The sequence below is a fragment of the Lycium barbarum genome, chromosome 1 (assembly GCF_019175385.1).
Source record: "Lycium barbarum isolate Lr01 chromosome 1, ASM1917538v2, whole genome shotgun sequence".
Classification (NCBI taxonomy): domain Eukaryota; kingdom Viridiplantae; phylum Streptophyta; class Magnoliopsida; order Solanales; family Solanaceae; genus Lycium; species Lycium barbarum.
The window spans coordinates 82,725,489-82,745,718 of record NC_083337.1 but is presented as its reverse complement, the minus strand read 5'-3'; the positions used below and the strand labels follow the sequence as shown (position 1 = coordinate 82,745,718).

The following is a 20,230-nucleotide window of genomic DNA, read 5'->3' as shown; positions in this document are numbered from 1 at the left end:
CAATTGAAAAAGATAATTACTACATGAGATAGCACATAAGATAAAGGAAAGAATCTTTCTTTCTCTCTTTCTTTCCTTAATTAAGGAAAGAAAGAGCTTTTACCTGACTCATGTTCTACGCTTCCATATACGGACCGTATGTTTTATACGGATCATATATTATGGCGTAGATCATTAACAGAGAACCATTTTTTCTTCTTCAATCTACGCTTCCATCTATAGACCGTACATTTCATACGGATCGTAGATTCTGGCGTAGATCATCTCCCGTGTCTATCCTTTGCATCCTGCACCAAAACAAACATTACCCTATATGCTGCAAACGAAAACAAAAAAAGAAAATAAACATTACAGTTGGGTTGCCTTCCAAGAAGCGTTTGATTTAACGTCGCGGTACGACGATGGTAACCATTCACTCCTTATCTGCGTACATCAGATCATTGTTCGTTCCGAGGTGCTTCAACCTGTATCGGTCAACAATTTTATCCTCCGAAACCATTCCTTGATAGTGCTTCAATCTCTGCCCATTCACCTTAAATGTCCAAGTTCCATCTCTGGACTTTAACTCAATCGCTCCATGGGGTGAAACAGCACCTCAAACGGACCAGACCACCTTGATTTTAGCTTACCGGGTAGCAACTTCAACCGAGAGTTAAACAACAAAACAGGATCACCCTTGTAGAACTCTCGCTTCAGGATCTTCTTGTCATGGTATTGCTTCATCCTTTCTTTATATAGTGCTGCACTCTCGTATGCCTTTATCGAAACTCATCCATCTCATTTAGCTGAAACAACCTGAGCTTTGTTGCTTCCTCCTAATCCATATTCAATTTCTTCAGTGCCCACATAGCCTTGTGCTCAAGTTCAACTGGCAAGTGACAAGCCTTTTCGAACACAAGCTTGAAGGGTGAAGTCCCAATTGCAGTTTTGAAAGCAGTCTGGTATGCCCACAGAGCATCATCGAGCTTGCGGGCCCAATGAGTTCTATTTGCATTTACTGTTTTTGCTAGAATACTCTAGATCTCCCTATTGGATACTTCAACCTGCCCACTTGTCTGAGGATGATAAGGTGTTTCCACCCTATGTTTTACACCATATTTCTCCATCAATCCCGCGAAAGTTCTATTACAAAAGTGGGATCCACCATCCCTGATTATAGCCCTCGGAGTACCAAAGCGAGTAAATTTGTTCTTCTTGAGGAACCCTATGACACTCTTGGCCTCGTTATTAGGTAAAGAAACAGCTTCTACCCATTTTGACACACAATCCACAGCAACCAAGATGTATTTCATGCCACCTGAACTCACAAAGGGTCCCATAAATTCAATCCCCTAGACATCTAACACTTTTACCTCCATAACAAAATTCATAGGCATCTCTTGGCTTCTGCCTATATTCCCCTGCCTTTGACATTGATCGCAAGACCGCACCAATAGATTAGCATCATGAAAGATAGTCGGCCAGTAATAACCGCATTCAAGTACCTTTGCTGCAGTCCGGTTACCACTATGATGACCCCCAACTGGAGAGTCATGGAACGCCTTTAGAATCGCCATCACTTCACTTTCAAGAACACAATGCCGAATGATGTTGTCAGCGCATGTTCTGAACAAATAAGGCTCGTCCCAGTAGCACTGCCGAGAATCCTGCAAGAACTTCTTCTTTTGGTAAGCTTTGATATCTTCTGGAACTATACCTGTTACCTAATAATTGGTAATGTCGGCATACCACGGTGCTACCTCCATTGACACAACCAACACCCTCTCATCCGGAAAAGCATCATCTATGTCAAGTTCATCAGAAGGTCTCCCAGCCTCTTCAAGCCGAGATAGATGGTCAGCAACTTGATTCTCGGTGCCCTTGCGATCCTTCACCTCAAAATCAAACTTTTGCAGCAATAGTACCCATCGGATCAGTCGCGGCTTTTCTTCCTTCTTTGCCATAAGGTATCGCAGTGCTGCATGATCAGTGTATACCACGACTTTGGACCCCAACAAATAGGCCCAAAACTTCTCAAAAGCAAACACAATGGCAAGCAGCTCTTGCTCCGTCACTGTGTAATTCATCTTGGCAGCATTCAGTTTTCTGCTTGCATAATAGATCGGGTGCATAATTTTATTGTGCCTCTGCCCAAGCATAACACCTATCGTGAAACCACTAGCATCACACATCAATTCAAAGGGCAAGGACCAATCAGGAGCAACAATAATAAGAGCAGTAGTGAGACACTTTTTTAACTCATCAAAAGCCTTCCTGCACTTATCATCAAACACAAACTTAGCCTTTTTTTTTCAAGAAGCTTGCACATTGGGTTTGCTATTTTGGAGAAATCTTTGATTAAGCGCCTGTAGAACCCAACATGTCCCAAGAAACTTTGGACACTCTTGACTGAGATAGGTGGAGGAAGTTCTGCAATCACATCAATTTTCGCTTGATCAATCTCAATTCCCTTTTAAGAGATTTTGTGACCGAGAACGATCCCTTCCTTCACCATAAAATGGCACTTCTCCCAATTTAGCACGAGATTTGCCTCCTCACATCTTTTCAGCACTTGACCTAGATGGCTAAGACAATCTTCAAACGAATCACCCACAATAGAGAAGTCATCTATGAACACTTCCAAGAAGTCCTCTACCATGTCAGAGAAGATTGACATCATGCACCTTTGAAAAGTGGCTGGTGCATTACACAAACCAAAAGGCATCTGGCTAAATGCAAACGTCCCATAAGGACAAGTAAAAGTAGTCTTCTCCTGATCTTCTAAAGCAATGTTGATCTGATTGTAGCCCGAATAACCATCAAGGAAGCAATAGTAGGAACGCCCCGCTAGCCTGTCAAGCATTTGATCAATAAAAGGCATAGGGAAGTGGTCCTTGCATGTGGCTGAGTTGAGCTTCCGATAGTCCATGCAAACTCTCCATCGGGTGACAGTTCTAGTTGGGATCAACTCATTCTTTGTATTTGGCACAACAGAGATGCCGCCCTTCTTGGGAACACATTGGACTGGGCTCGCCCATTTACTATCAGCGATTGGGTAAACCACTCCTGCATCTCACCATTTGATGATCTCTTTCTTGACGACCTCTTGCATATTCTCGTTCAGTCTCCTCTGATGCTCTACACTCGGTTTGCTATCCTCTTCCAGTTGAATTTTATGCTCACAGATCCTAGATGGGATACCCCGAATGTCTACTATGGTCCAACCAATAGCACTCCTATACTCCCGCAACACCTCCAAAAGCTGTAGAATCTGCTCCTCAGTCAATAGGGATTAAACAATCATCGACAATGTATTGTCCGGACCAAGGAACTCATACTTTAGATGTGATGGGAGCTATTTAAGCTCCAACTTGGGTGGCTCAATAATCGAAGGCTTTGATGGAGGATTGTTTTATTTTCTAGATCAAGATTTAGCTTCTTTGGGTCGTATGAATATGAGCCCAACCCAACAAGTGAATTAACAGTCTCCACATAACCTTCCAGGTCCTCAGCATCAAAGTTTAAATGAATACCAGCTAGAGCTTCACCCAGACTTTCTTCTTCCATCTTGAACTCCACTGCTTCATCAACAACATCAAACGAATCAATTACTTAAATGCTCTCGTAAGCACTCTGTAACTTCATCCCTTTGCTAGCCTAAAAAGTAACTTTTTCATCGTTGACTCGGAACTTGATTTCATTTTTCTCCGAAACCATCAGAGCTCTCCCTATAGCAAGGAAAGGTCTCCCCAGAATAATAGAAATGTCTCGATCAATAGCACAGTCAAGAATCACAAAATCGGTGGGCAACATAAAATCACTAACCCACACAAATACAACATCAACCACCCCAACGGGTCTTTTGATAGACCTATCAGCCAAATGTAACCTCATAGTAGTTGGCCTTGGCATCCCCAAACCTGATTGTTTGTATATAGCAAGGGGCATCAAATTAATACTCGCCCCATTATCACACAAAGCACGAGCAAAATCATGGTGCCCAACTAAACAAGGAATGGTGAATGCCCCAGGATCACCCTTTTTCTAAACAGTAGTAGCGGAGATGATGGAACTCACAGTGTGAGTCAAACTCACGGTTTCATGTTGAACCGTTTTCTTCTTGGTGAGTAGTTCCTTCAAATATTTGGCAAAATCGGGCATCTTCTTGACAACTTCCAAGAAGGGGAAATTAAGAGATAACTGCTTCAACCGATCATAAAACTTCTCGAACTTAGCACCCTCCTTATTCTTCACCAACCTATCAGGAAAGGGAGGTTTAGACTTGAAAAGGTGAGTCAAAGGGTGGAGAGCCCCTTTCATAGTCTGATTTCTCGTGTTATCAGCATCCTTCACTATCTCTGGAATATCAGCAACCTTCTTGTCATTAGGATTCTCATTAACAATAATGGGTGCTTCAGACTGCACCTCATCCTCTTCATCTATCGGCTTAAGATCAACTACCTTCTTATCAGCCCCTTGGAGTATTTTACCACTCCTAGTAGTGATAGAAAACACACGTTCTACACAGCCTCCCCCATTCTTTGGATTTGGAATAGTGTCACTCTGAAGTTCTCCTTTTTTAAGAGGGTGCTGCTCTCTAGAAATATCCCTCATCTGTGACTCAAGCTTCTGAATAGCAGCTGTATGGGAACCCATTATCTCTGTCATCCTAGATAAAGTCCTCTCAAAGTTAGACTGATTGGTCAGAATCTTCTCAAGCATTGATTCAACCTTCGAACTACCTTGCTCTGTTGACTGCCCTTTCGGTGGTATATAAGGATTGGAACGCTTGCTCCCAAAATTATTACTGTTGTTGTAGCTCCCTTGGCTCGCACCACCATAATTATTGTTGTAGTTTCTTGAATTATTATAAGCACCTTGATCTTGCTGAGGTCTCCATTGATTCTGATATTGGTAACCACCTTGGTAGTTCTGTGTTTGGTAACCCCCTTGAGAGTTATTCACATAATTAGCATCTTCAAACTACATAGGGGGCCCATCATGGAACGGACCATCTTGAGTATGGTACATCCCTTTTGGTAAAACTGTATCATCCTCACAAACATTTACGTTCTTGATCTGGGATTCATAAAACCTCTTTGTTAGCAAGGAAATATTTGTTGAAAGTTCTGCCAATGTTTGCTGGGTATCTTGCTTCTCCTTTACTATATTCTGGATCATAGTACTACCATACGGTACCACATCAACATTGTTTGAGTGCCAAGCCTGATTATGAGTCGTCAGCTTTAAGTATGTTGGTCACTCGTCGATAAGATTTGTTCATGAAACAACCATCACCTGCACTATTAGCAACTGACTGCGTCACTAGATCTAACCCTCGATAGAACTTCTCCATTAATATGTGATCCGGAAAACCATGATTCGGACTCTTCTGCAAATACTCCTTGAATCTCTCCCAGGCTTCATATAGTTGTTCCTCCAGTCGCTGCTTAAATTCATAGATCTTGTCACGAATTTTAGCCTTCTTGCTGGGGGGTACCATTTTGTGAGAAAAGCAGTCACCGTCTCTGCCCATGAAGTAATCGAATTTTCTCCAGTTAAGGAATATTTGAATAACCTCAACCGAATAGCATCTTGTGGAACGTTGTTCTGGATGTGATTAGCACACACATCCACAAAATTCTTCAAATGACGTTGAGGGTCGTTCTCGGTAGAGTTTCGAAAGTATCCCTCAAGCCTCAAGAACTGGTATAAAGAGGAGTCAATTTTCACGGTAGCAGCTCCAACTCTAGGCTGAACAATAGCAGATGCATAGTCCTTCTCCGGAACAAGATTAGCGAAAATATAGCAGATGCATAGTCCTTCTCCGGAACAAGATCAGCGAAAATATTCTCATCATCTGATTCATTTCCATGATTGTTGAACCGATTCCCCTGGTTACCAGCACGTTGATTTTGCTGATTCTGATTCATGTTCACCTGGTTTACACAGAGTAGCAAACAAGGTGTGATGGAATAAGCAAAAGACTTCAATCCAAGCAAACACTATTTAGTAATTTCAAAACCATATTCCCCGGTAACGGCGCCAAAATTTGATACACTCAAATTACACCTACTAATGGTATAACGCGAATGTTATCAAATATAGTAACCCAACAAGGTTGGGGTCGAATCCCATAGAGAATATGGTTATGATTTTCCTAAATATAAGAAAGTGATATGAAGAACGGTTAATTATGCCAAGCAGATTCGTCTTATTCCTAAGCGAATCTGTTAAACAAAGTTTAAAGCTTTGAGTTTTTGTTATTTATTCTTAGTAACCCTAATTATTCTCCCAAATAAATCAAGGTTTATGGCGTCAATCAATGTTTGCAACCATTAACTATGCATGAATAATGAAGAACAAATAAACCCTAACAATCCATTATGCATATATTAATCACAAACCTAATCACAAAACACCCATCACTTGGGTTAACAACCCTAGTAAGGTGTCACGACCCAGCCCCGTGGGCCGTGACTAGTGTCCTAATTAGACACCCAAACCCATTCGCTTACCAAATCGACATATCAAAGACTTATTCAGATTTAACATACGTTATTTTGCACAGATACTGAGAACAGACGTCATCTTAAGCGGTCACCTGTAACAGAAATATCATACAAAAGCCGGCAGGCTGGCGGAATACACATCGCCCGAACATACATACATATACAAACATATGGGCCGTTTTGGCCATAATAGCAAGCGGGACCGCTTAAGGCACAAGTCACAGACATAACCGAACAAACACGACCCATGACCCACATATATGTCTACAGGCCTCTACAAACCATAACAGAAACATATGACGGGACAGGGCCCCGCCGTACCGCAAATAGTCATATATATACAGAAACATGTATAACAAAAGATATGTACCAAAAATATGAGCTCCGGATCAAAGGAGTACTCCAAATAGCAGAATAAGGATCCTACACTGGCGGGTCACCAGAACGAACGGCTATACCTGCGGGCATGAAACGCAGCCCCCCCCCCCCCCCGAAGAAAGGGAGTCAGTACGAAATATGTACTGAGTATGTAAAGCATGGAATACAGTAATTCAAATCAGAACTAAAGTGAGAAGTACGGAAAATGGATACAGAATTAGTATATCAAAACCTGTGCTGAAAACATAAATAATGCAAATAAAAATCATGCATAGGGCTCAGGAACGTGGTCGCCACAACACATCATACTCCAGAAGGTTTCAAATCTCCGTACAATCCCCGAACATATCGTATCATCATAACATATCACAACATCATAACACATCGTATGCCATAACACATCATAACTCCGTATATAAGCGGTATCCGGCCCTATGGCAAGGGTCTCGGGAACCGTAACACATCATACTGCCGAGTATAACATAGTGCGCACGAAGACAAAACCGGCCCGGGACTCGGCGAACGATATAGTAGTAGTATGCACGAGCGTAGTAGTGAGAAAACCATATGCATATAAGTGAATAGATTCCAAGACTCGATGAATAAATATATATACCGATATCAGAAAGCTCAGAAACAAGTATCGAGTCAATCAGAATTAGTATACGAAAGTTACGAGCTTTTGAAGTACAGAACCTTCTAAAAACATTTCATAAGCCATATTTGGAAATTCAAGTATCATTCATATTAGGTAACTTTCGAATAACATTATGGATCAAATTAAATGGAGACTTTAGGACCATATTTACGTACCAAAATATTCATCAAAGACTTTAGTCATCTCGATTTTCTTTCGAAAAACATTCGGAAACATAACAACTAGAATCTTCGAACATCATAAATACGTATCAAGCCATATGGAATAGCTTATGAAAGTCAAAGATATTAGCCATCCTAGTGGCTCTAAGAATAGGATTTTCTTTAGAAGCATACATATACGTTATTTGTTCATTTCATAAAGGTCATGCCAAAAGAAGGAAAGGTAGGCTTTACATACCTCGATCGCTCGCTAACCAAATCCCGACTCAAATCTCGGGCTCCCCAATATCTACAATAACGTTATCAATTACCAAACATTAGCTACAAGTACTCAAAAATCCAATTCTAACTAGTACTTGTCTATAGAAATTTCGGCAGCATGTCCCCTGTAAATTCAACACCCTCGAGAATTTAACTCGGCCAAATTCATCAACAACCATACCAACAATACCAACAACCATACTAGTAACATCAAGAATCAATTTAAATTTCATTCTAACATTAGTAACCTTCTCCTCTACGTAGCTTATCACATTCAATTCAACTACGTACATTCAAGCCAATATCAACGCTCACATATTCATTTCTAATCCGAGATCATTCCAACATAATTCAAGAACATTTCAAACAATCTATACAATATTCAAACAATTCCACCAACACCATACTCCACCCGAAATCCCCACAAATGCAACAAAACTACAACGTCGCATTTTCTTCTTCCAAATTCACAAACTACAACAACGATGCACACTTTAGCAACTCCATTTCCACAATTACATAAAACCATATTAAAATCACATAATTTCCTACAACAACCTACAACCAATTTCCATGCCAACTTGAACCATTAGTCTTTCATTGGCATCATAGAGTTCACAACAACACAACTAACATACTACATAAAATTAATTCATCTTCCTCCACCCAATAACACCACACCGCCACACACACACAACACACCCACACGGCCCACATACAACACATAACATTTATATGATTTTCATTCAATTCTACTCACTACAACATATATAAATCTTCCATAACATGTAAAAGAATAGAAATTCTTACCTTCTTCCTCAATTTTCCACTTGAATAGAATTTTTGCACTTGTCACAAAAGTAATTTTCTTGCTCTAATAATTATACCACGTTGAAGAGGGTCTTGAAATTAGTAAGAATTCAAGAAGAAATGATTTTTTTTGATCAAGGATGGTAGGCTTCAAATTTTTTTCTTTTTTTTTTGTTGGCCGAATGGCCTTCTTGCTCTCACTCTCTCTTTCTTTTTTGTTTTTCTTGAAAGTTTTAAAGAATGGAAGAACAAGTAGTGGCCCTCTCTATTTATTTGGCTTGGATTAAATTTTTCATGGGCCTTGGGCCATTTGCTCTATGGTCGGCCACCTCTTGGCCAATTTCAAGCCCAATTTTTTTTTCTTTTTTATTTCAAGCCCATTATTTCATGACAAATTTTTGTAACTCATGAAAACTATTTTTCAAATTTCCAACTTTGCCCTTCGCCTTCCTCAATATTTCCGCATCAATATTTTTCATGAACAACATATATATTAGATAGAATCAAAATATTGCCTTATCTCTTACAAGTCACAATTTATTTCGATTTATCCAAATGTGCAAAATAACGGGATATAACATCCTCCCCCCCTTTAGAACATTCGTCCTCGAATGTTAAACTAGCCTTATAGGGTCTTGCAAGCATTTCGGGGGAGTTTCCTTTTAGAGACAGTTCATGTAATTCATTCACCAATTAGTATAATCAATTAAGGAATTTAGATTACCTGTAGGCATAGGAAACAAGTGAGGGTACTGCTTCTTCATCTCGTCCTCCGCTTCCCAGGTCATTTTCTCTCGGTTATTATTCCGCCACAAGACCTTAACAGAAGGCACATCTTTGGTACGTAGTCTCCTCACCTGACGATCCAAGATAGCTACAGGTTGTTCTTCATAGGACAGTTCCTCTGTTACCTGGATATCTTCTATGGGGAATATTCTGGAAGGGTCACCAATACACTTACGGAGCATCGATACATGAAATACCGGATGTACTGCTTCAAGATCGGATGGTAAGTCTAACACGTAAGCGACCTTGCCTATCTTTCGACAACCTGATAAGGCCCAATATATCTCGGACTGAGCTTTCCTTTTCTGCTGAATCGCATTACATCTTTCATAGGTGACACTTTCAGAAATACCCAATCGCCAATCTGGAATTCTAAAGGTCGACGTCGTTTATCTGCATATGATTTTTGTCAACTCTGGGCTGCTAATAACCGTTCCCGAATGAGTTTCACCTTATCGACTGCTTGCTAGATCATATCTGGACCAATCAGTTTAGTTTCACCCACATCGAACCAACCAATCGGAGACCTGCATTTTCTACCATATAAGGCTTCATACGGTGCCATCTGGATGCTGGAATGATAACTATTGTTATAAGAAAATTCAATAAGCGGCAAATGATCATCCCAACTACCTCTGAAATCAATAACACAGGCCCGTAGCATATCTTCCAGCGTCTGAATAGTATGCTCGGCCTGCCCGTCAGACTGAGGATGGAATGCTGTACTAAGACTCACCTGGGTCCCTAATCCGTCCTGAAACGATCTCCAGAAGTTAGCTGTAAACTGTGCACCTCTGTCGGATATAATATATGTAGGAACTCCGTGGAGCCTTACTATCTCTTTAATATACAACTTGGCATAATCCTCAGCCAAATAAGTGGTCCTGACCGGAAGAAAATGGGCTGATTTTGTCAGCCTATCAACAATAACCCATATAGAATCATACCTTAGCGGAGTGCGCGGTAAACCTGTAATGAAATCCATATTAATTATTTCCCATTTCCAAGCTGGAATTTCCATATCCTGTAGCAATCCTCCAAGTTTCTGATGCTCGATCTTAACCTGTTGAAAATTTGGACACTGAGCAACGAACTCTGCAATGTCTTTTTTCATACCATCCCACCAATATAAACATCTGAGGTCATGGTACATTTTAGTGGATCCAGGATGAACAGAATACCGAGCATAATGTGCCTCCCCCATCATCTGTCGCCGCAGCCCTGCAATGTCAGGTACACATACCCTGCCTCCATATAGTAATACCCCGTCAGGTGAAATCTCGAATTGGGTCTTTTCCCTATCAAGGGCTGTGTCTCTGTACTGTACCAGAATAGGATCCTCGAACTGACGTCATTTTACTTCTTCCATAATAGAAACCCTAATATTTCCAGAGTCGGCCAAACGGACTCCAAGACTGGCTAGCTGATGAATCTCACGAACTAATTCTTTCCTCTCTGGCTTCACGTCGGTCAAACTGCCCATGGACTTGTGGTTAAGTGCATCGGCTACAACGTTGGCTTTTCTAGGATGATACAAAATGTCGACGTCATAATCTTTCAATAATTCGAGCCATCTTCTTTGCCGCAAATTCAACTCCTTTTGTTTAAAAATGTACTAAAGGCTTTTGTGATCCGTATAAATATCAACATGAACCCCATATAAGTAATGCCGCCATATCTTCAAAGCATGAATTACCGCGGCTAGTTCCAGATCATGAGTAGGATAATTTCTCTCGTGCGGCCTGAGCTGACGGGAGGCATAGACTATAACTCGACCATGCTGCATTAGTACACAACCTATCCCAATACCGAAAGCATCACAATAGATAACATACCCATCTGGCCCCTCGGGAAGAGTTAGAACCGGAGCTGTAATCAACCTTTCCTTCAGCAACTGGAAGCTGCGTTCACAAGCATCGGTCCACTGAAATTTTGCTGCCTTCTGAGTTAGTTTCGTTAATGGTGCTGCAATAGAAGCAAATTTCTCCACAATCTCCTGTAATATCCGACCAATCCCAGAAAACTGCGTACCTCCGTCGGTGTCGTAGGCCTAGGCCAATTCTGTACAGCCTCGATCTTCTGTGTATCGACCCGAATACCATCTGCTCCGACGATATGCCCCAAGAATGCCACTGAAGTTAACTAGAATTCACATTTGGAGAACTTAGCATATAATTTTTGCTGCCGAAGTGTGCCAAGTACTGTCCTCAGATGATCTGAATGCTCCTCTGCTGATCATGAATAAACTAGAATATCGTCAATAAACACAATCACTAACATGTCTAGAAACGGCCTGAATACCCGATTCATCAAATCCATAAACACTGCTGGGGCGTTGGTCAGCCCAAAAGACATCACTCTGAACTCATAATGCCCGTATCGGGTCCTGAAAGCAGTCTTGGGAATATTTGCCTCTCGTACCCGCACCTGATGATAGCCCGAGCGCAAATCTATCTTCGAAAAATATTTAGCACCCTGTAACTGGTCAAATAAATCATCAATCCGGGGGAGGGGATATTTATTCTTTATAGTCACCTTATTCAGCTGTCTGTAATCAATGCACAGCCGCAGCAACCCGTCTTTCTTTCTTACAAACAATACCGGTGCTCCCCAAGGTGACGTACTGGGTCTAATGAAGCCTTTTTCTAATAGATCTTTCAGCTGCTCTTTCAATTCTTTCAATTCTGCAGGTGCCATTCTGTAAGGAGGAATAGATATAGGCTGAGTATCTGGCAGCACATCTATCGTGAACTTGATCTCACGTTCAGGTGGAAGACCTGGAAGCTCGTCCGGAAATACATCTGGAAATTCATTGACTACTGGGACTGACTGGAGAGTCGGTGTTTCTGCTTTAGTATCATGCACACGAACCAGATGATAAATATACCCTTTCTGAATCATCTTCCTGGCCTTGAGGTATGAAATAAACTTACCCCTCGGCGATGCTGTATTTCCTGCCCATTCTATAACTGGTTCCCCTGGAAACTGGAAGCGAACTACCTTTTTCTGACAGTCAACATTAGCATAACAAGAGGATAACCAATCCATGCCTATAATAACATCGAATTCCATCATATCTAATTCTATCAAATCGGCCTTAGTGCAACGGCCACATATAATCACAGAACAATCCTTATATACCTGCCTCGCTATAATAAAGTCCCAGACCGGTGTAGCTACCTCGAACGACTCTATAGGTTCACGTGTTATCCACATTTTACTAGCAACGAGGGAAGTAATATATGATAAAGTAGAACCTGGGTCTATCAATGCATATACAGCTCGAGAGAAAACCAATAATGTACCTGTGACTACGTTTGGCGACGCCTCCTGATCCTGTCGGCTAGCCAAGGCAGATATGCGGTTCGAAGGACCGCTAGAATCAGAAATCCCGCCACGGCATCTGCCGCGGCCTGCTGGTGCTGTCGTACCCCGCCCCATAGGGCGCATAGCAACAAATGTGGAAGATGAACCAGCAGCTGATCCCGTCGGCTGAGCTGCACCACCAGAACTACCCTCCAACGGACAATCTCTCATAATATGGCCCTGGCGGCCATAAGAAAAACAGGCAGCCGTAGCTCGATAACACTCTCCGGGGTGAGACCTCCCACAATAAGAACATCGAGGCATAGGTGGCCTCGCCTGGCTGGAACCTCGACTCACCTGCGAACTTGAGGCTCTGGAACTCTGGCCTGCTCCTGAGTGCCCTGCACCATCAAACCGTCTACCTGTAGGCTGTGAATGTGCACTCCGGCCTGACTGAGGAGGATATCTGCTACACTGTTGCCGAGGCTGCCCGCCTCGAGACTCCATAGAATAACCAGCTGACCTAGCCCTCTTGGGCTGCCTCCTGTCACGGTCTCTATCGGGCTGACGCCCTCTGTGCCGGTCCTCCATCCCTTGCGCATATGCCTGTAACCGGGCAATGTCCATACCAGTCTGCGATGCTATCGCCATACAACTATCAACCAAGTAATGATCCAAACCGATCACATACCGGTGCATCCTGTCGGCCATATCAGCTACAATGGCGGGCGCATAACTGGCCAGAGAATCAAACTCTAGGCTGTACTCTTGGACACTCCTGCCTCTCTGCCTTAGCTGTAAAAATCTGTCAACTCTTGCTCGCCGCAACTCTGGGGGCAAAAAGTGGCTGAGAAAAGCTGCTGTAAACTCATCCCACACAGCTGGAGGAGCATCCTCGCCTCGGGACAGCTCCCAAGAATCGTACCAATTAATCTCTACGTCTCGCAATCTATGTGAAACCAGCTCGACAGACTCAGTCTCAGAAGCCCTGACTAGTCTCAGTGTACGCTGCATCTGTCGAATGAAATCCTGGGGGTCCTCCTCGGGCTTAGACCCGTAGAACTCTGGGGGATTACAGGTCAAGAAATCACGGACCCTCAAACTGTCACGTCTGTCACCATCATCACCCCCTAACCCGCGTCTGCGAGCCTGTCCTGCTACTAATCTCGTCAATAACTACACAGCATCCCTCATCGCCTTGTCCTCCACCCCTGGCTGGGGCGCTAGAGCCTCTGGGGCTACTTGTGGAGCCGCCTCCTGATCCGTGGTGGCAGCGGCTGCTGCTCCAAGCTCCTCCAATGGTGGGGGTGTAGCAGAACCTTCCGACTGGGTGCAATATCGGGTATAGTCTGAGCACGAGCACGAGTGACTCTCTGTATCTGGTTGGTCTCTCGTGCCACTGCTTTGCCCTTCTAGGCCGCCATCGCCTTCTTCGGAGGCATCACTGTAAACATAGCAATCGATCAGAAAGAAATCATCCTAATAGCACAGCTCTATCGTACGATCTAAGATCAGAAGAAAGGTAACACCCTAAATGTCCTGTAGCCTCATGTTTATAGATGTGGTGCACAACACACCGATAAACAAGACTCTACTAGACACGGCCTGTAGACATTCCGAGGACAAACCGCTCTGATACCACTTTTTCACGACCTAGCCCCGTGGGCCGTCACTAGTGTCCTAATTGGACACCCAAACCCATTCGCTTACCAAATCGACATATCAAAGACTTATTCAGATTTAACATACGTTATTTTGCACAGATACTGAGAACAGACGTCATCTTAAGCGGTCAACTGTAACAGAAATATCATACAAAAGCCGGCAGGCTGGCGCAATACACATCGCCCGAACATACATACATATACAAACATATGGGCCGTTTTGGCCATAATAGCAAACGGGACCGCTTAAGGCACAAGTCACAGACATAACCGAACAAACACGACCCATGACGCATATATATGTCTACAGGCCTCTACAAACCATAACAGAAACATATGACGGGACAGGGCCCCGCCGTACCGCAAATAGTCATATATACAGAAACATGTATAACAAAAGATATGTACCAAAAATATGAGCTCCGGATCAAAGGAGTACTCCAAATAGCAGAATAAGGATCCTACACTGGCGGGTCACCAGAACGAACGGTTGTACCTGCGGGCATGAAACGCAGCCCCCCCCCCCCCCGAAGAAAGGGGGTCAGTACGAAATATGTACTGAGTATGTAAAGCATGGAATACAGTAATTCAAATCATAACTGAAGTGAGAAGTACGGAAAAATGGATACAGAATTAGTATATCAAAACCTGTGTTGAAAACATAAATAATGCAAATAAAAATCATGCATAGGGCCTAGGAACGTGGTCGCCACTCCGACGCTGGCGCCACAACACATCATACTCCAGAAGGTTTCAAATCTCCGTACAATCCCCGAACATATCGTATCATCATAACATATCACAACATCATAACAAATCGTATGCCATAACACATCATAACTCCGTATATAAGCGGTATCCGGCCCTATGGCGAGGGTCTCGGGAACCGTAACACATCATACTGCCGAGTATAACATAGTGCGCACGAAGACAAAACCGGCCCGGGACTCGGCGAACGATATAGTAGTAGTATGCACGAGCGTAGTAGTGAGAAAACCATATGCATATAAGTGAATAGATTCCAAGACTCGATGAATAAATATATATACCGATATCAGAAAGCTCAGAAACAAGTATCGAGTCAATCAGAATTAGTATACGAAAGTTACGAGCTTTTGAAGTACAGAACCTTCTAAAAACATTTCATAAGCCATATTTGGAAATTCAAGTATCATTCATATTAGGTAACTTTCGAATAACATTATGGATCAAATTAAATGGAGACTTTAGGACCATATTTACGTACCAAAATATTCATCAAAGACTTTAGTCATCTCGATTTTCTTTCGAACAATATTAGGAAACATAACAACTAGAATCTTCGAACATCATAAATACGTATCAAGCCATATGGAATAGCTTATGGAAGTCAAAGATATTAGCCATCCTAGTGGATCTAAGAATAGGATTTTCTTTAGAAGCATACATATACGTTATTTGTTCATTTCATAAAGGTCATGCCAAAAGAAGGAACGGTAGGCTTTACATACCTCGATCGCTCGCTAACCAAATCCCGACTCAAGTCTCGGGCTCCCAAATATCTACAATAACGTTATCAATTACCAAACATTATCAACAAGTACTTAAAAATACAATTCTAACTAGTACTTGTCTACAGAAATTTCGGCAGCATCTCCCCTGTAAATTCAACACCCCCGAGAATTTAACTCGGCCAAATTCATCAACAACCATACCAACAATACCAACAACCATACTAGTAATATCAAGAATCAATTTAAATTGCATTCTAACATTGGTAACCTTCTCCTCTACGTAGCTTATCACATTCAATTCAACTACGTACATTCAAGCCAATATCAACGCGCACATATTCATTTCTAATCTGAGATCATTCCAACACAATTCAAGAACATTTCAAACAATCTATACAATATTCAAACAATTCCACCAACACCATACTCCACCCGAAATCCCCACAAATGCAACAAAACCACAACGTCGCATTTTCTTCTTCCAAATTCACAAACTACAACAACAATGCACACTTTAGCAACTCCATTTCCACAATTACATAAAACCACATTAAAATCACATAATTTCCTACAACAACCTATAACCAATTTCCATGCCAACTTGAACCATTAGTCTTTCATTGGCATCATAGAGTTCACAACAACACAACTAACATACTACGTAAAATTAATTCATCTTCCTCCACCCAATAACACCACACCGCCACACACACACAACACACCCACACGGCCCACACACAACACATAACATTTCTATGATTTTCATTCAATTCTACTCACTACAACATATATAAATCTTCCATAACATGTAAAATAATTGAAATTCTTACCTTCTTCCTCAATTTTCCACTTAAATAGAATTTTTGCACTTGTCACAAAAGTAATTTTCTTGCTCTAATAATTATACCACGTTGAAGAGGGTCTTGAAATTAGTAAGAATTCAAGAAGAAATGAATTTTTTTGATCAAGGATGGAAGGCTTCAAATGTTTTTCTTTTTTTTTTGTTGGCCGAATGGCCTTCTTGCTCTCACTCTCTCTTTCTTTTTTGTTTTTCTTGAAAGTTCTAAAGAATGGAAGAACAAGTAGTGGCCCTCTCTATTTGTTTGGCTTGGATTAAATTTTTCATGGGCCTTGGGCCATTTTCTCTATGGCCGGCCACCTCTTGGCCAATTTCAAGCCCAAAATTTTTTTCTTCTTTTTTATTTCAAGCCCATTATTTCATGACAAATTTTTGTAACTCATGAAAACAATTTTCCAAATTTCCAAATTTTCCCTTCGCCTTCCTCAATATTTCCGCATCAATATTTTTCATGAACAACATATATATTAGATAGAATCAAAATATTGCCTTATCTCTTACAAGTCACAATTTATTTCGATTTATCCAAATGTGCAAAATTACGGGATATAACATCAGGGAAACTAGCAACTCATAGAGGAATAAGAAAATTAAGAAATAATGGGAATCATAATGCTTACAATTGATTGGTTGGAATTGAAGAGAAATTAATTGCAATTGTTTGTAATCCCCAAAAGACTTCCAAAACTATGAGTAACTAATGCTAAGGAAACTAAAAGTCAGTTCTATAGTAATTTTCACATACAAGAAACCCAAATAAGGTATTTATAAGAGTCAAAGTCGTGCAAAATAAGATTGACAAAATTTCACCCGACGGACCAATGTACGGACCGTACATTTATATGGTCCGTAGAATCAGTCACAGTTCTCCGTAAAATCTTCTCCAGTCGTCAGATGTACGATCCACTTTTACCGATCATAAATATTATACGGTCCGTATAACCTACCTTAGATCCTTTACTCTTTAAGACTCTTCTGGAAACAACCTACGGTGAGATTTACATACCGTAAATAATATGTGGCCTGTACTTCTTCCTGGACTTCCACTTCATGTCTAAGCCCTTTTTGTTAAGCATCCACCATGGTATTTACAGACCATGAATATTCTACGGTCCGTATGTTCCTCCATATAAATCAGGCTCCAGTTATTTTTCTTTCTTTGAACATCTTTCTACTCCCTTTCCACGACTTGCTCTCGAAATACGTTAAACATCTGCAACATGTCACAAACACATCAAAAATACCAAGACTTGCTCAAAACAAGTAAAACTTATAGCCAAAGAGCATCGAATGTGCCATAATTTCACGGCACATCAATCACATATAGCCTTTTCCTCATGCATATCTGGGGAGACCAGGTTTTCTTTTGCTTGATGTGACTCCCTTGTATTCTCAATTGATTGACTAGTAACTTCTACACCATTATCTGGTTCTTGTAATTCATCTGTGCTTTGAAAATATCTTGACACAGATACGACGTGACCACTACATACAGAGTCAGGTTTTTCGATCTGGATAGGTATGGCTGAAGAAGGTACAGTTCTACTGAGAGATTTGCTGGAGGTAGATGATTTTAAAAAAGTGGTGATGCATTTCAGATCGACGAGAGGATGTGGTTTTAGAGAGGATATGGGTTGGCTTGATTCAGGTGGATTTAGGGCCTTGGAAGGTGAGAAAGAGGGTCAGTTTCAACAGGGACTAGAGAAATAGGTCCTTCACTAGACATGATAGAGTTTGATTCTAGAAGAAAACAAGAAGAGAGAATAGAGACCGAGAGTGAGAGATGGATCACGATTGTATGTGGGAAAGGAGAGGTAAGAGGTATGTTGGATTTTTGACATTAAATAAGGAGAGGTAAAGGTAATCAAGGGTATATGAAATAGTTAGGTGATGAGTGGGTCGAGTCAACTTAAGAAAGGTATAAAGTCTGGAGGACAGTTTTCAAAAGGTTTCGGTGACTTGGAACTTAAAAGACAATTTCATTTTAATACTTGTGATGAGAAGACTACTAACCTGAGTTGCAGACACCAGGTTCTTTTGTTGATTTTGTTTGAAAAAGAAAAGTCATCCGAGCATCAACTCTGAAATGTACCAGGTCACCTTTGCTTACACTGTTCTGAGACATCCATGTGTGTATACCTGTAATCGGTATAGAAGTGAGTTAGATGTCACTGAAAAATACTTTTTTCCTGATTTTAACTCTTCCTTTACCATAACCATAGAAGAGGGAGAAGGCTTCTTCTTACATAGTGTTAGCGACCTAGTTCTTCAGGTAAATAGTCACTTCACTCAGATTCGTGATAACGAGAAGGATAGGAAAGACCAAGTTTCCTCAACTTGGCTCATTCTGGAAATCTTGGGGTTGAGACTACACTCTTCACTTGTTAAAAAAAACCTTGATGCATCCTAATTGTCTGTAACATGAGAGGACGTTTTACTCATGCGTTTCTCTTCGTGCACCCATCCTCTCCTAGGAAGCGCTTGAGTGGAAGTTAATTTTCATTTTCCTTCTGATCCCCTCTTTCTCGCTCAAGTCTTCCAACATGATTGTTGACCTTTTTTGGGACCCCACACCAGATTGGGTCCTTGGAGTAATGAATAGGGTGAGTTGGATTTCCCTTTTTTTCGTTAGACAAGTTACCTACTTTCTGATGTAGACTAAACTTTTTCTCTCCTAACTTCTGTTAGCAGTGTCCTTATTGTGGAGATAGTTGGAGACGCTAGTCTTCTGAACTCCATAATTTCTTCTATTTTTTTGAATTCAACATCTCCATGGCTGTGGTTGAGGAACAGATCTCTTGCGGGGACTTCTCCAGTATGATGTTCACCTTAGTCATGTTCTTTTAAGGTTCATTATCCTTTTCAGGCATGGCATCAACATTCATCATGGCTTGCTCAGATAGAGTTTTGCTCATAATTTCTTTCCCTGACTTTTTAACAAAAGATCTTCACTGATAGCTTCCTTGCCAATAAGACAAATCCTTTATGTGGACATCCTTCTTTGTTTTGTGAGACAGCCATTAAAACGATCCTCTCTAGGTGTTAACAGTTTAGAAAGAGTCTGCTCTGATTCCAATTGTTATAAGGCTATGCATCCACCAAATAATATATCGAAAGACCTGGTTAAGTACCAGTTTCTTTATGCAATGTAGTAAGTAAAGAGGACAATATTTAACCGGGAAAACTCCTTGCTTAAGAGATTAAAAATCACAGCCTACACTAGTAGGATTTAAACTCCACTACAGGAGCAACTTCAGGTTACAACTCTATCATAAGCTAGAAATTAACTCCCATAATCCCTCACCCTTACAATAACACTTATGCAACCTAGGAACTAACTCTCATAGTCCCTCACCTTTTTCA

At 41.3% G+C, this 20,230-nt stretch overlaps 1 non-coding gene across 1 annotated transcript; it reads left to right on the top strand.

Annotated features, from left to right (window-relative positions):
• The first annotated feature begins 5,351 nt into the window (after nt 1-5,351).
• Nucleotides 5,352-5,458, top strand: LOC132618811 (small nucleolar RNA R71). Its single transcript, XR_009574329.1, has one exon. It is a non-coding gene; the product is annotated as a small nucleolar RNA R71 (small nucleolar RNA).
• The last annotated feature ends 14,772 nt before the right edge of the window (nt 5,459-20,230 follow it).